The sequence below is a fragment of the Dipodomys ordii genome, unplaced genomic scaffold (assembly GCF_000151885.1).
Source record: "Dipodomys ordii isolate 6190 unplaced genomic scaffold, Dord_2.0 Scaffold8, whole genome shotgun sequence".
NCBI lineage: Eukaryota > Metazoa > Chordata > Mammalia > Rodentia > Heteromyidae > Dipodomys > Dipodomys ordii.
The window spans coordinates 4,731,238-4,744,215 of record NW_012267224.1 but is presented as its reverse complement, the minus strand read 5'-3'; the positions used below and the strand labels follow the sequence as shown (position 1 = coordinate 4,744,215).

Below are 12,978 nucleotides of genomic sequence, written 5' to 3'. Positions count from 1 at the left end.
TTAAGGACTTTGGAAGTTGTTGGATATTTAATAAGATATGGATGAATTGTATTAGTATCCCTACTAATATATTTAAATCTCTTATTAGCCAGGTTTGGAGTGTATTTGCTGACATGTAACTCCACTCTTTATTTGTTAGGTTGTCTGTACATACTTGATAATTTGTAAGTCTGTTCTTTTTTTACTCATATGTCTAAACTATTCAAACCAAATAGGTCTTGTTTTACTTACTATCTTACTTGACACACATTTGTCAATCAGAAGTATTTTTTATCTTATGGGGAAAATAAAGAAGTATAGACTCTTGCTTGTCTTTGGCCATTCCTGTGGTAGCACTTTACAATTTCTCTTCTATTTGAACTTTTGGAATAAGTATTTATTTTCTATTCTGTCATTCAGCTCTAGAGATTTTCATGTAGGTGTTGACTTTCTTTTACCACTCTTTTCAGTTAAGTATCATTAAACTTTCCATTAAGTTGATAACTTCAATGTTAAATCAATACTGTTAAAAAATATTGTTTACCTATGAGCCAAGCATGATGGGGTTAAGCCTGTAATACTAGCTACATGGGAGGCCTTGTGGTTTGAGGCCATCCCAGTCCTAAAAGTTCAAGAGACTACATCTCAACCACTTGCTAGGTATGATGGCACGCACTGTCATCCTAAAAAGAAAGACAATGGCTGAATTCAGTGGCAACCTGGAAGTACAAATAGGAAGATTGCAGTCCAGGCTGGCCTGGGCATAAAAAATATAAAGTGACTGAAGGAGTGTCTCAAGTGCTAGAATGCCTGCTTGGCAAACACAAGGCTCTGATTTCAAACTCCAGTAACACTAAAAAAATCATAAATTCTAGACCTATCAGAAGAGAGTCTTGTTTAAGTGTAGAGGTTCCTTAGTTGGTTGAAATATGAGTACTGATTGGTAAAGTTTAAAGTCCTAAAGTTATAAACTTTTTTTTTTCCGTCAGTTGTGGGGCTTGAACTCTGGGCCTGGGTGCTGTCTCTCAGCTCTTCAGCTCAAGGCAAGCGCTCTACCACTTGAGCTACAGTGCCACTTCTGGTTTTCTAGTGGTTTATTGGAGATAGGAGTCTCACGGTCTTTCCTGCCCAGGCTGGGTTTGAACCACGATCCTCAGATCTCAGCTCCTGAGTAGCTAGTATTACAGGTGTGAGCCACTGGCACCCGTGAGCACAGCAAACTAAAAACCTTTTCCTATGTGTTAAGTACTTAGTGTTGGAGAATTTGCATTATACAAATTTATTGATGAGGTGCCAGTGGCTCACACCTATAATCCTAGTTACTTGGGAAACAGATTGGGTGGTTGTGGTTCAAGAGCCTAGGCATATATGATGACTCTTTCACAACCAGTAGCTAGGTATGGTGGTACACAGCTGTTAATCCCAAATTCATGGGAAGCTGAGATTGGAGGATCTTAAATCTAGGCTAGCCTGGTTTTGTTTGTGATGTTCCAGTTCAATGGAAAGAAGCTGGGTATGATGGTGCCAGCCTGTGATCCCATCAACAATAGGAAGCCTAAAATATGTAGATCATGGTCTAGGTGTGACCTGACAGGAAAGGACTGGAGACATGGCTCAACAGTAAAGCATCACCTGCCTAGCATGTGTGAGATCATGAGCTCAAACCCCTGCCAAAAAAAACAAACTAGATAAACTTCTCAAAAGTATCAATATATGAACTACTGTAAAAATATTTTATACCCTTTCTTAAAGAATTCTATAATGTTTTAAGTTAGAAAATTTAGTATTGTGCTGTATATTATCATGTTTATATCACTAGGTGATCTAAAGGAAATTAAAAACACATTTTCTTTATGGTTCACTAGTTAATCTTTTCCTTTGTGTCATTTGTAATAGTAAATAGAATTATCAACAGTAATGACCTTGAATTTTAATAGTATGGAGATTACCTGTGCTCCATTGCCCTATTAAGAGTAATCAGTAAAAACTTGGTACTATTTCAGCTAATTCAAGCATCTGGGTCTCCAAGAGGTCGCCTACCAATGGTTGGGTGAGTGTTCTTGGATATTTAGTGACCTCTCCATTTGGGAATTTCTTGGTCGTCTTCAAGATACTCTGAAAGATTGCACAGTTTTAAAATTAAAGATTCTTATTTGTGTTTTTGCTTTATTTCAGGTCTTACCTTTCTTAATTCCTTTATGTGTAGACCATCATTACTTTCTGGATTTAAACATGAGCTTTTCTGTTTATTTTTTTGTTATTTGTGTTGTTTCCATCAATAGAATCATTTTAGAGATTTCCAATATGCTCTGATCAAGAGGAGTGTAGGAAATAACAGTTTTTGAAATGGTCTTAACTCCATTAAATAGTTTGTTTTTTGAGTTTACTATTAACTCTTTTTTGAAGGAGATGTGTGTGTATGTATATATGTGTATGTGTGTATGTATATATATGTGTATACACACACAAACACATCCTCCCCCCAATCCTGGGGCTTGAGCTCAGGGCACTGTCCCTCACCTTCTTTTGCTCAAGGCTAGCATTCTATCACTTAAGCCACAGTGCCACTTCTAGCTTTTCCTGTTTATGTTGTACTGAGGAATCGAATCTAGGGCTTCATGCATGCTAGGCAAGCACCCTACCAGTAAGCCACATTCCTAGACCAAGAAATATATTTTTAAAGACAAAAAAAAGTTTTTGATGTAGCAGATAAAAGTTGATGAAACATCTTGTTAGTTAAGCTTTGTTTTTGAAATTTTATCGAACTTAACCATTTTTTAGAAATCTGGATATTGGTAGTATTCATATTGTTTTAAATGTTTCTTATTTTAGTGAACTGATGATAGATACAGCTGATCATCTTGCCAAAAATAAAGAAATCCTGTAATATCTTATTGTAAGTTGTTTAATATGTATCCTAATTTAAAAGTTGAATGTTGCTAATGACAAATATAAACTGTTGATATTGATGAACTGATGATATTGATGTCATCCATTATGAATGAACACATGACTTAATTCCAAAACCATATTAAGAAGTAGACACTGTTACTATTGTGTTAATAGGTAGGGACAGTAAGGCTCAACAAAGATAAATAATGTCATTTTTTGTTTCTTCTTTTGTGTTGGCTTAGTTCCTTTATACTAGTCAATTATAGGCTATAGAATAGTATATAATAACATATTACAGGAATTCCACTGGTATAACACCTTCTTAGGAATGAAGAAAACTTACTACTTCAACTAAATATAGCTCAGAGAATCCCTTGTAATTAAAAGCAAGTAAAAATAAACTTGCTCAGAATTGAACACATCAAATGGAGAGAAATATTATTATAGTACAAAGGTAAATTTTGAACTAGTTTTGTATACTATTTCAAAAATCTTTCAAAATTTATTGTAGAGGTGGTTTTTATCTTTGTTTCCTCAAAGATTTTTATAGATTTAATGCAGTTATTTGAAAGCTATTTTTAGCCAATCTTTTCCTTTAAAATTCATAGCCAGACTTTACACAGTTTTCCATATCCCCTTTTTTAAAACCTTTTCTATTCAAATTCTTACTGTTTAAGCTTTATATTATAAAACGAAATAAACACTAACTCAGTTTACTAGCTAATTGGATTATGATCCATGATAAGTCATTTCATTTCTTAGAAATGATTACTTAGCATTTTCATGTGCTTAGATTGCTTTTCTCTAAATACAGGCATCTTTGAGTCATTATGTAAATTTGATAGGAATCTTTTAGGCCTTTTTGTTTCCTTCCGCATGTTCCTTTGTGGTCACACTCTGTGGTCACACTTGGAATTTCTCCATGTACCTTGCCCTTTACCTCTCAGGGCACTGTATGTTAGTATTATAAAATAATCCACACACTACTATCAGCTGCATTGAGATATGCTCGAGAACATTTTCATCTTGTTTTTTTACCATATGTCTATATAATGTTAGTCATACTTTAAGAATATATTTTTAATCAGAAAGAGATCTAAGACTCACATTTCTGGTAAGATCATTCTTAACCTGAAACAATTTAAAGAAACTACTAAGGCATCCAAAATTTTCAACTTTTTGCCTTTTTCTTTTTTTCTTTCTTCTTTTGTCTTTTTCAGCATCTTGCAGTGTAGCTCAGTCTGACCTCTTCCTTCCGTTCTTCCTGCTTCTGCCTCCAAACCCTGTCAGCAAGGGTCTGGAACTTAGAACTTCTGAACCTGTGATCTTTTATCAAATTCCCTTGGTCTCTTCTCTTAATGTTCCCTTTATTGTTGTTATTGAAACCTATATATTTATAGCAGAGACTTTCATAAAGTCTTTTAACTTACTAGTTTTTAACTGCTTGCTTTGTGTAACACAAATTTGTCATTTACTAATTCACTCAACAAAGAGTTACTAAGCTCTTACTACAAACCAGATTGAAATTGTGTTCAACTCTCACGCATACACTAGATATGTAGTATTATAGAGAGATACATGCTGTGAGACAAATATGAGAGGAGCATAGAAAATTTCAGAACAGAGACAATTTTGTGAACCATAGTTGGTGACTGATGTAAAAAAATGTTTTCAAGCAATAAATTCTGTAAAGAGATACATTTACAAGATTAAAATACTATCAGTTTTGAAAAATTGCAGGTTGGATTTGTAGGAAGTAGTTTCTATTCCCAGGGATTACCAGTAGCAATCAATAAAATAAAAAAAAGCAGTCCCAAAGTAATTGGCCATGCCCAGTGCCAATGACTCGCACCTGTCATCCTAGCTACTCAGGAGGCTGAGAGCTGAGGATCCAGTTCAAAGACAGCCAGGGCAGGAAAGTCTGTGAGATACTTATCTCCAATAAACCACTAGAAATCTAGAAGTGGTGCTGTGGCTCAAGTTGTATAGTGCTTACCTTGAGCTGAAGAGCTAAGGGACAGTGCTCAGGTCCAGAGTTCAAGCCCCACAATTGACAAATAAATAATAATTATCTGGGCATCGGTGGATCACACCTGTAATCCTAACTATTCAGGAGGCTGAGATCTGAGGGTCACCATTCAAAGCCAGCTAAGGCAGGAAAGTTTGTAAGACTCATCTCCATTATTCAGAAAAAGCCTGAAGTGGTAGAGCACCAGCCTTGAGTACAGAGCAGCTCAGCACCCAAGTTCAAGCCCCAAGACTGGCAAATAATAATAATTATTGTAATTATAATGTTACTAGAGTGAAATTTGATAGTAAGAAGAGAGAGAGGCTTTAGTTCCTGTTGATGTTTGGTTGTGAGCTAACTTAGACCATGGCGAATTGACTGAAGAGGTGAAGTGCAAATATCTCAAGTTCGTCCATACCTGACTGAATGCATGGGCCAGCTTCAACCATTAACTGAAGCCCTAGACAAAGTAATAGGATGATAAGAAAATCTGTTTTGCCAACTTTTTTATCTTTTTTTGTTTACCAATTTTTGAGGTTGATATTGTTGTTCTTCCAGCTATAACCACACAAGAATTTCAAAGAATATGTATTACAATGGAAAACAGTAGGCATTCCTTTTGACATCTCCTATATTCTCCTATCCTAAACTTTTTTTTTTTCCTATGGAAAAACATTTTCAATCAGAATTTATCTGTGTCTTCTGTCAAATTAAGAACTCTTTGACAGTGTTTTATTTTATGTTTTCCTACTCATACTTCATGTAGAATTTTTTTTGGGGGGGGTCTGGTCGTGGGCCTGAACATTGGGTCTGGGCGCTGTCCCTCAGCTCTTCAGCTCAAGGCTAGCACTACCACTTGAGCCACAGCGCCACTTCCGGCTTTTTTCTTTTTGCTTATATGTGCTGAGGAATCGAACCCAGGGCCTCATGCATGCAAGGCAAGTGCTCTACCACTGAGCCACCTTCCCAACTCCTTCATGTAGAATTTATTCCCAACAAATGTTGAGTAACTTTTCCCTCTCCTATTCCCTTGAAAGTAATAGGTTTTACCCTATTCTGTATCCTAGGTTTGTTGAATGAAAAACACATATGCCATTTCTCTTGACTAGAAACCTCACATTGAATATTTGATAATAGCTAAATGTTCTAGGTCCATTCAGTTCCATATTAAAAAATCTTCAAGGTTTTTTTTAAATACTGACAATAATGGTGTTCATATTTTCTTGACTTTACCATAGCCCTCCATATATTTATTTTGTCACTGCTTTTCTATTTATTAAAGACCACTATTCTGAACCATTTATTTTAAAAAGCCACCATTCTCCACTTGTTAAAGTTTTTTGACTTAATTTTGCTGATTTGTATCTACACCTGGGTGAGATGAAATCCTATCATACTTAAATGTACTGTCATGTTTTGCTATTCATTTCCTCTTTGTATAATGAATTCTAAGCCATCCTTCAAGGAAGAAATGTTTGTCTTCTCTGACCTTTTTCCTATGATTCTTTTTACTAACTCTAGGCAAAAAACAACAACTTAGAACTCTTGAAATGTTATATATGCAGAATGGAGCTTGAATTTTATGTGCCGTGACAGGTGACAATAAAAAATAGAACAGAAATCTGGTAACTGACAAGCATTTGGGTGTCTAGCTATCTTTCCATTTAGTCAGAGTATACTCTATAGAATCTTCTGCCTGGGAGATAAATTAGTTTACTCTTTTTCTCATAGCTCTTATATTCTACATGCCTCATGTTTTAATGCACAGTAATTTCTGAACTGGAAGAACTTAAATGATGCAAACAGTACATTAATTTCATGCAATTCATGTATAAAGAGAGTAGTTTTTAATAGTTTTTTTAATTTTGACTCTAAATTTACTTTGACCATTGTCAGTTTTAGATGCTATTATTTAAAATGAGCTCCTTAGGACAAAGAAAATTAATAACATCTGTACTTTCAGATTTTTATACGATATTCACATGTTGAATGGAATTTTAATTATAAATATAAAATACATAAATATAATTACTTCTATATATATAGTCATCCCTTGGTGTCCAAGAGAAATTAATTGCAATATCCTTGCAGATAATAAAAATTCTGAAGTGCTCAGGTCCCTTATGTTTGCATTTAACCTATACATCTTCTTTACTTTCAATTATTTCTAAATTACTTAAATGACATTTACCTAACAACTCAGTACATTGTGGCATCCTAGTTTAAATTCTAGAAAAGAAAAGGACATTCTTGAAAAATCTAGTGGTTTTTCAAGTAAGGACTATCGTTAATAGTATTAGACCAGTGATAATAAATGTACCTTAATTATAACAGAATGTTAATATTAGAGGAAAACGGGAAGATGGATATACAAGAACTGTTGATGCCATCTTTTAAGCTGTTTCATACTTTTTTTAATAATGAAAAGGAAAAACAACTTTTATGGGACTTAATGTTCAGACTGATAATAACACTCTTACCCTTGCTGTACTTCAAATGAGCCTTGTAAACCAAATGTAATGGAACTTTGATTTGTATTCAAAAAGTTTTTGTATTCAAAAGTTTTTGACATATTGCAGTTTATATGGCCCAGTTAAGTCAATTTGCTATAAAGCTTTGTGTAAGTTAGATCTCAAAAGTAGAATAGTAGTTACAGGAGATTCTATCTTTGATGAGCCTTCCTAAGCTTTGTTTGGCTCATAACAGTATTATGTGCATTTTATAAGAAATATATATTTACATTCAAAGTACATTCTCAGTTTGTTATCCAATGATGGATAAATGTTAAAGTTTGAAAACTTTTTGCTCTTAAGATATATTTTACTCTTTGAGACTTACAAAGGCCAGAATGTGAGTCAGTGTTCAAAAAAATTTTAATACTAACAGGTATAATAGCGAAAACTATAGTGTCAGGAAAGTTGGACTTTGACTTTAACAATCTAGGTGATTATAGATTAAATGGTCAGGTCAGAGATTGAGTCTACTTAAAAGCAAGTGCTACCAGTGCTGAAAAAGCAGAACAACAACCTATCATGGGAAATGATTCAGCATTCCAAATAATTTCTAGTCAAATTTCCATTATAGCAGTGACTGTTGAGTAGAAATATGAGCATGGAGCTAACTTAAAACAGATTGCCTAACTGCACCCTGTAGGAAGAAAGTGGTTTATCCTTTCTATTCTGAATCTTAATTGATATTTCTTATAGCTAGTGGTTATGTCAACTGAAAAGACTTGAAGCAACTAATTCTGAACTTACTTTACATGATAGAATGTATTAGTACATTGTATAAAAGTTGCTTGCAGAATTAAGCAGGATGGGGTGACATGTGTGAGTACAGTGATGTAGAGTAATTACTGCATTGACAATCTCTGGTTATGGTGGTCATCACTGATTCCTGATGGGGATAGATTTTTTTTTTTAAGATTTTGTTTCTTTCTCTGAAACTGATTAGAAACTTCTGAATCTTCTAATTTGTGCTGCCTGAGAAGCTATTCTTTGCCATAACTCTTTCTACTATGCATTGTAGAATGAAACAATGAACATAGTATTTTCTTCCTACAACTGGAACTCAGCATATACTAGTTTGCTGCTGCAATTCTGCTTATAGTCTGTGTCAAATTTTTACATCTCTCATTTGACTTTGTAGATCTGGAGTTCTCAAACTAGAGATCTACAGAGTGTCCTCTAATTTCATATGTAAGATTTCTTTTTTTAAATTTTTATTGTAATAGTGTTGTACAGAGAGGTCACAGTTACATAAGTCGGGTAATGAGTACATTTCTTTCTGTTCGTTTGTTTGTTTTTGGTCCGGTTGTGGGGCCTGAACTCTGGGCCTGAGCACTGTCCCTCAGCTCTTCAGCTCAAGGCTAGTGCCCTACCACTTGAGCCACAGTGCCACTTCCGGCTTTTTTTCTTTTTGCTTATGTGGTGCTGAGGAATCGAACCCAGGGCCTCATGCATGCAAGGCAAGCGCTCTACCACTGAGCCAACTTCCCAGCCCTACATTTCTTTCTGAACAGTGCCACCTCTTCCCTCACTTTTTCTCCCAGTCTTTCCTTCCTGATTCCCTCTCCCACAAGTTGTAAAGTTCATTTTTAACGTTGTGTCTAGGTAGTATCACCACTGAATTAGTTCACCCTTTGTCCCACCTTTTCGTGCTTTGCATTACCCTTCCCAAATCAGATTAACTTATATACAAGACAAAAGGTACAGCAGTCAAAAACATTACCTTGACAATAAAATTAAATTAAAAGAAAATAAATAAAATAAGTTGCCAGAGAGTTCACCACTTCTTTAAAGAAAAAAAGGAACAAAATGGGAAAAACAGAAAAAAATGAAAGAGAAAAACAAAAAGTAAAATAACCTCTTGTTCCCATTTTTTGGTGTTCATTTCAATAAGCATCATTTTATACAATCATATACACATAGCTATGGAGCCTTTGTGATTCTCTCCTAAAAATATCCTCCTTTGGTTCACTAAGTGAGTGTTTTAAACACTTGTTTAATTGATCATGTCCCAAGTGTAGTTTTGCATATGTAGGAGTTCATGAGTCCATGAACTTGAAAACAGTGTTCTTGTAAGAGAATATAATATATATAATGGATATATAATATATATTGATATGCTATATATATAATTGGTATATGATCCTTCTGGGTATGGTGGTTACACTTGTAATCACAGCAACTTAGAAGGCAGGGGCAGGAATATAGTGAGTTCCAGACTAGTCTTGGTAAAAGTAATAAATAAGATTCTATCTCAAAGCACAAAATGATTTTTATTCTTCTCTATTACTACTTCCTCTGAAAGAAGTTATTAATCAGTACCAAGAGAATCAAAGTGCTGTGAAAATTCTTGTGCAAAACGTTTTTCATCTTTTATTTCTCTTGAGAAAATTCATAGGAGAATTGCTGCGTCCTAGGATCATGTTTTATTTAAAATTTATTGGCAACTACCAAGCCATTTTCCAGATGTATCATTTTAGTCTCCTTACTAGTGGTGGAAGTTCATTTGTTCCACATTACTGTTGGTAATTAGGATTATCAGTTACCAGCTATTCTAGTATATATAAAATGGTACCTCACTTCACTTTAAATAGCATTTTCCTGGTGTGGAGCACTTTTTCAACTTCTTAAAATTTATGTCTTAATTTTCATGTCATTTGGATGTTCTTAATTGGGTTTTGCTATCATGGATTTGTAAGTGTTCATTATAAACTCAGGACATAAGTCCTTTGTCAGATAGTTACTAGTTCTGTGTTTGCTGAATACTGCTTTAATCTTGATAAAGTGTCTTTATGCATCTTACCTGAATTGTTCAGTAAATTAGCCTTGTAAAGTTGAACTATGATGGGTTTTTATATCTTGATCTAGTAGGTAGGAAAATTATAAACCTTGAGAAGAAACTAAACAATTACTAAAACTATGGAAATAAGAAGGATATCTGAAAACTTGAGACTTAGTAATTATGCTTTTTGAATAGGCTATACAAATGTTTTGTAAAACACATTAAGATTGAGACATGTTTGCAAAATACAGATTACATTTGTAAGATCAGTTATGATAGGATCTATAAAACGAGATAGAAAGAGATAGAAATGTAAAGGTGCAAGATTAAAGCTTTTAGTTCTACCACATAGAATATATAACCTTCCTTGAAAGTGGTGTTTTTAATATATATAGTGACCTTGTAAGTTTGAAAATGTGAGGTCTCAGTTAAAAGAAATCTCCAACTTTGTATGCTAGATGTAAAACTAGAGTATATTCTACTGTATTGCCTTTTAGTTGAGAAATACCTAACTGTAACTGCTTATGTGTGGATTATGTGTGGATTATGTGTTGATAAGTTGATATTTTAGAGTTAAACATTTTGGCAGCTTAGTGAATACTTAATTTTTAGTTGTGGGGGTAAGGGAATATGCTGCTATTTGTGCTTTAATATTCTAAGAGTCATGCTAGTTACTATACTTTCCTGGAGGATTATGAAGCAAGAAAAGGTTAAGTCTATGATTTCTAGTTAGTATTTTTGTCATAGATTTTGGTAGAAGAAACATTTTTAAAATTAATCTGCACTTAGTTGCTACATGACAATAATTTTAAAAGTTAAATATTCTACCCTTTGTATTAAGACACAACTGTGATCTAATGTTGCGATTATTGCAGGAAATAACATATATTCCCTCCTTTAGTATCATTTTCTGTTTATCTAATCTTAACAATAGAGGATATTACTATAGAGGATATTACTATAAGCTCGGGAACAGTTGTAATAGAGCATTGCCAAAATTGGTAAAATTTTAAATAACTATAATAATATGACAAGACAGTGTTATTTTCACATTAAAGTTGACATGGGGAGTAGAAACTAATCTAAGTTGAGGATACATATCAATTATTCAGGAAGTTTTAAAAAGTCCTGTGTACTTTTTTATATTCTAATTATTCATATTATTCTGTTTTGTAGTTGTCCTTAATCTTATTGTGCCTAGTTGATTAGTATTATCATAGGTCTAGATGTGCAGAGAAAACAAATATATATGTGGTTCGGTCTGCAATTTCAAACATCCACAGAGGTCTTGGGATGTATTCTCCATTGACAAGGGAAGCTTGCTCCATATGTTCCTGATGATGCTAATTGGAATCCTTCTAAAATACTGTATTTGAAGAGCAGTTTGGAGCTAGAGGAGACTAGAACATTTTTAATTCAACTAAGTTAACTACACTACCTCAACTAAGAAAAATAGAGTCAATTTTCAGTCAGTATAACTTTTGAAACTTGACATGAGTAGAATTAGAAACTTATGTCCAAAACCATATAAATGATACATCAGAATTCTTCTTTTAACCTTTTACAAAATGCAAGTTTCCAGCTTTGTTTTAACTATCATTATCTGGACTTGGGAAATAAGTAAATTCAGATGAATGATCAAATAAATTACTTAGGAGTCAAATGGATTCTGATTCTGCAAGACTCCTTGCACTCCAAACCTAATTTTCAAACTCTGAACTCGGGAACCAAATGGATGTAATACTTAAACATGTTTGTTAAGTTAATCATATGATCTAACAGAAAGAATACTTCTCTAGACTGATCGGAGAATTAGGAAACTAATATTCTGCATGCTGTTACTGTCTTGAACTTGATCTTTCTGGATCTTAGTTTCCATCTGTTAGATTTAGTCTACCATCCAGTAGATCTGGAATTCTAGTTTTCCTGAAAGGTTGATAGACATTTAGAAAGCTATTTATCATATTTCAAAGAGCCTTAAGAAAAATAATACAGTCAAAAAGCCATGCCTAGGCAGTGCTAAGCCCAGTAAAAATTTCTGTATATTTCAAACAAACTAATATTACTGTTTGACTGATCAAATTACTCATCTCTTCATGACAAGTCTTTGAATTAAAATTAGAGAATGAGAGCTGGGTACTGATGGCTCACTCTTGTAATTCTCGCTACTCAGAAGGCTGAGATTTGAGGATCAAGATTTGAAGCCAGTTTAAATAGGAAAGCCTATGAGACTCTTATATCCAGTTAACTACCAAAAAGACAGAAGTTGAGCTTCTCAAGAGGTTAGAGTGTTAACCATGCATGAAAAAGCTAAGGCCTGAGTTCAAGCCCCAATACCAATACCAGCAAAAAACAATAAAATCAGTAAAATTCAAAATGTTCATATATCATTATGATATGTATTTCCAAGGCATACAGGTAAATACTAATTAATCAATATTAGTACATTTATTTCTGGAAAAATTAGATCTATTAGTGGCTATTTTCTGTATTGCCTACTAATCTAATCTATAATAGACTTTTTAGAGGATTAACTTCCTTAGATTGGTTTTTTACATTACTGTATAATAAATGTACTTTCATTTGCTATGTTCTCCATAAACAGCTAAATTCTGTTCTAAATACTGATTAATTCATTTGGGGCTCAGTATCTTTTCATAAACTTGTTGTTGAAAACAAATTTTTCTTTTCTGTTGTGGTATAGTAGACTAAATGGTTAATATATTTGATTTGTAATATTTCTTTAACATCATTATTGATATTTGTGTTCTGAAAATTAAATTCTAAATATGGAATTGAGTACATTTTAT

At 33.6% G+C, this 12,978-nt stretch overlaps 1 protein-coding gene across 1 annotated transcript in view; it reads left to right on the top strand.

The window, feature by feature from the left end:
* LOC105980344 (ligand-dependent nuclear receptor corepressor-like protein) overlaps positions 1-12,978 on the top strand; it is a 75,029-nt gene that overhangs the window by 36,567 nt on the left and 25,484 nt on the right. The window lies entirely within an intron of this gene.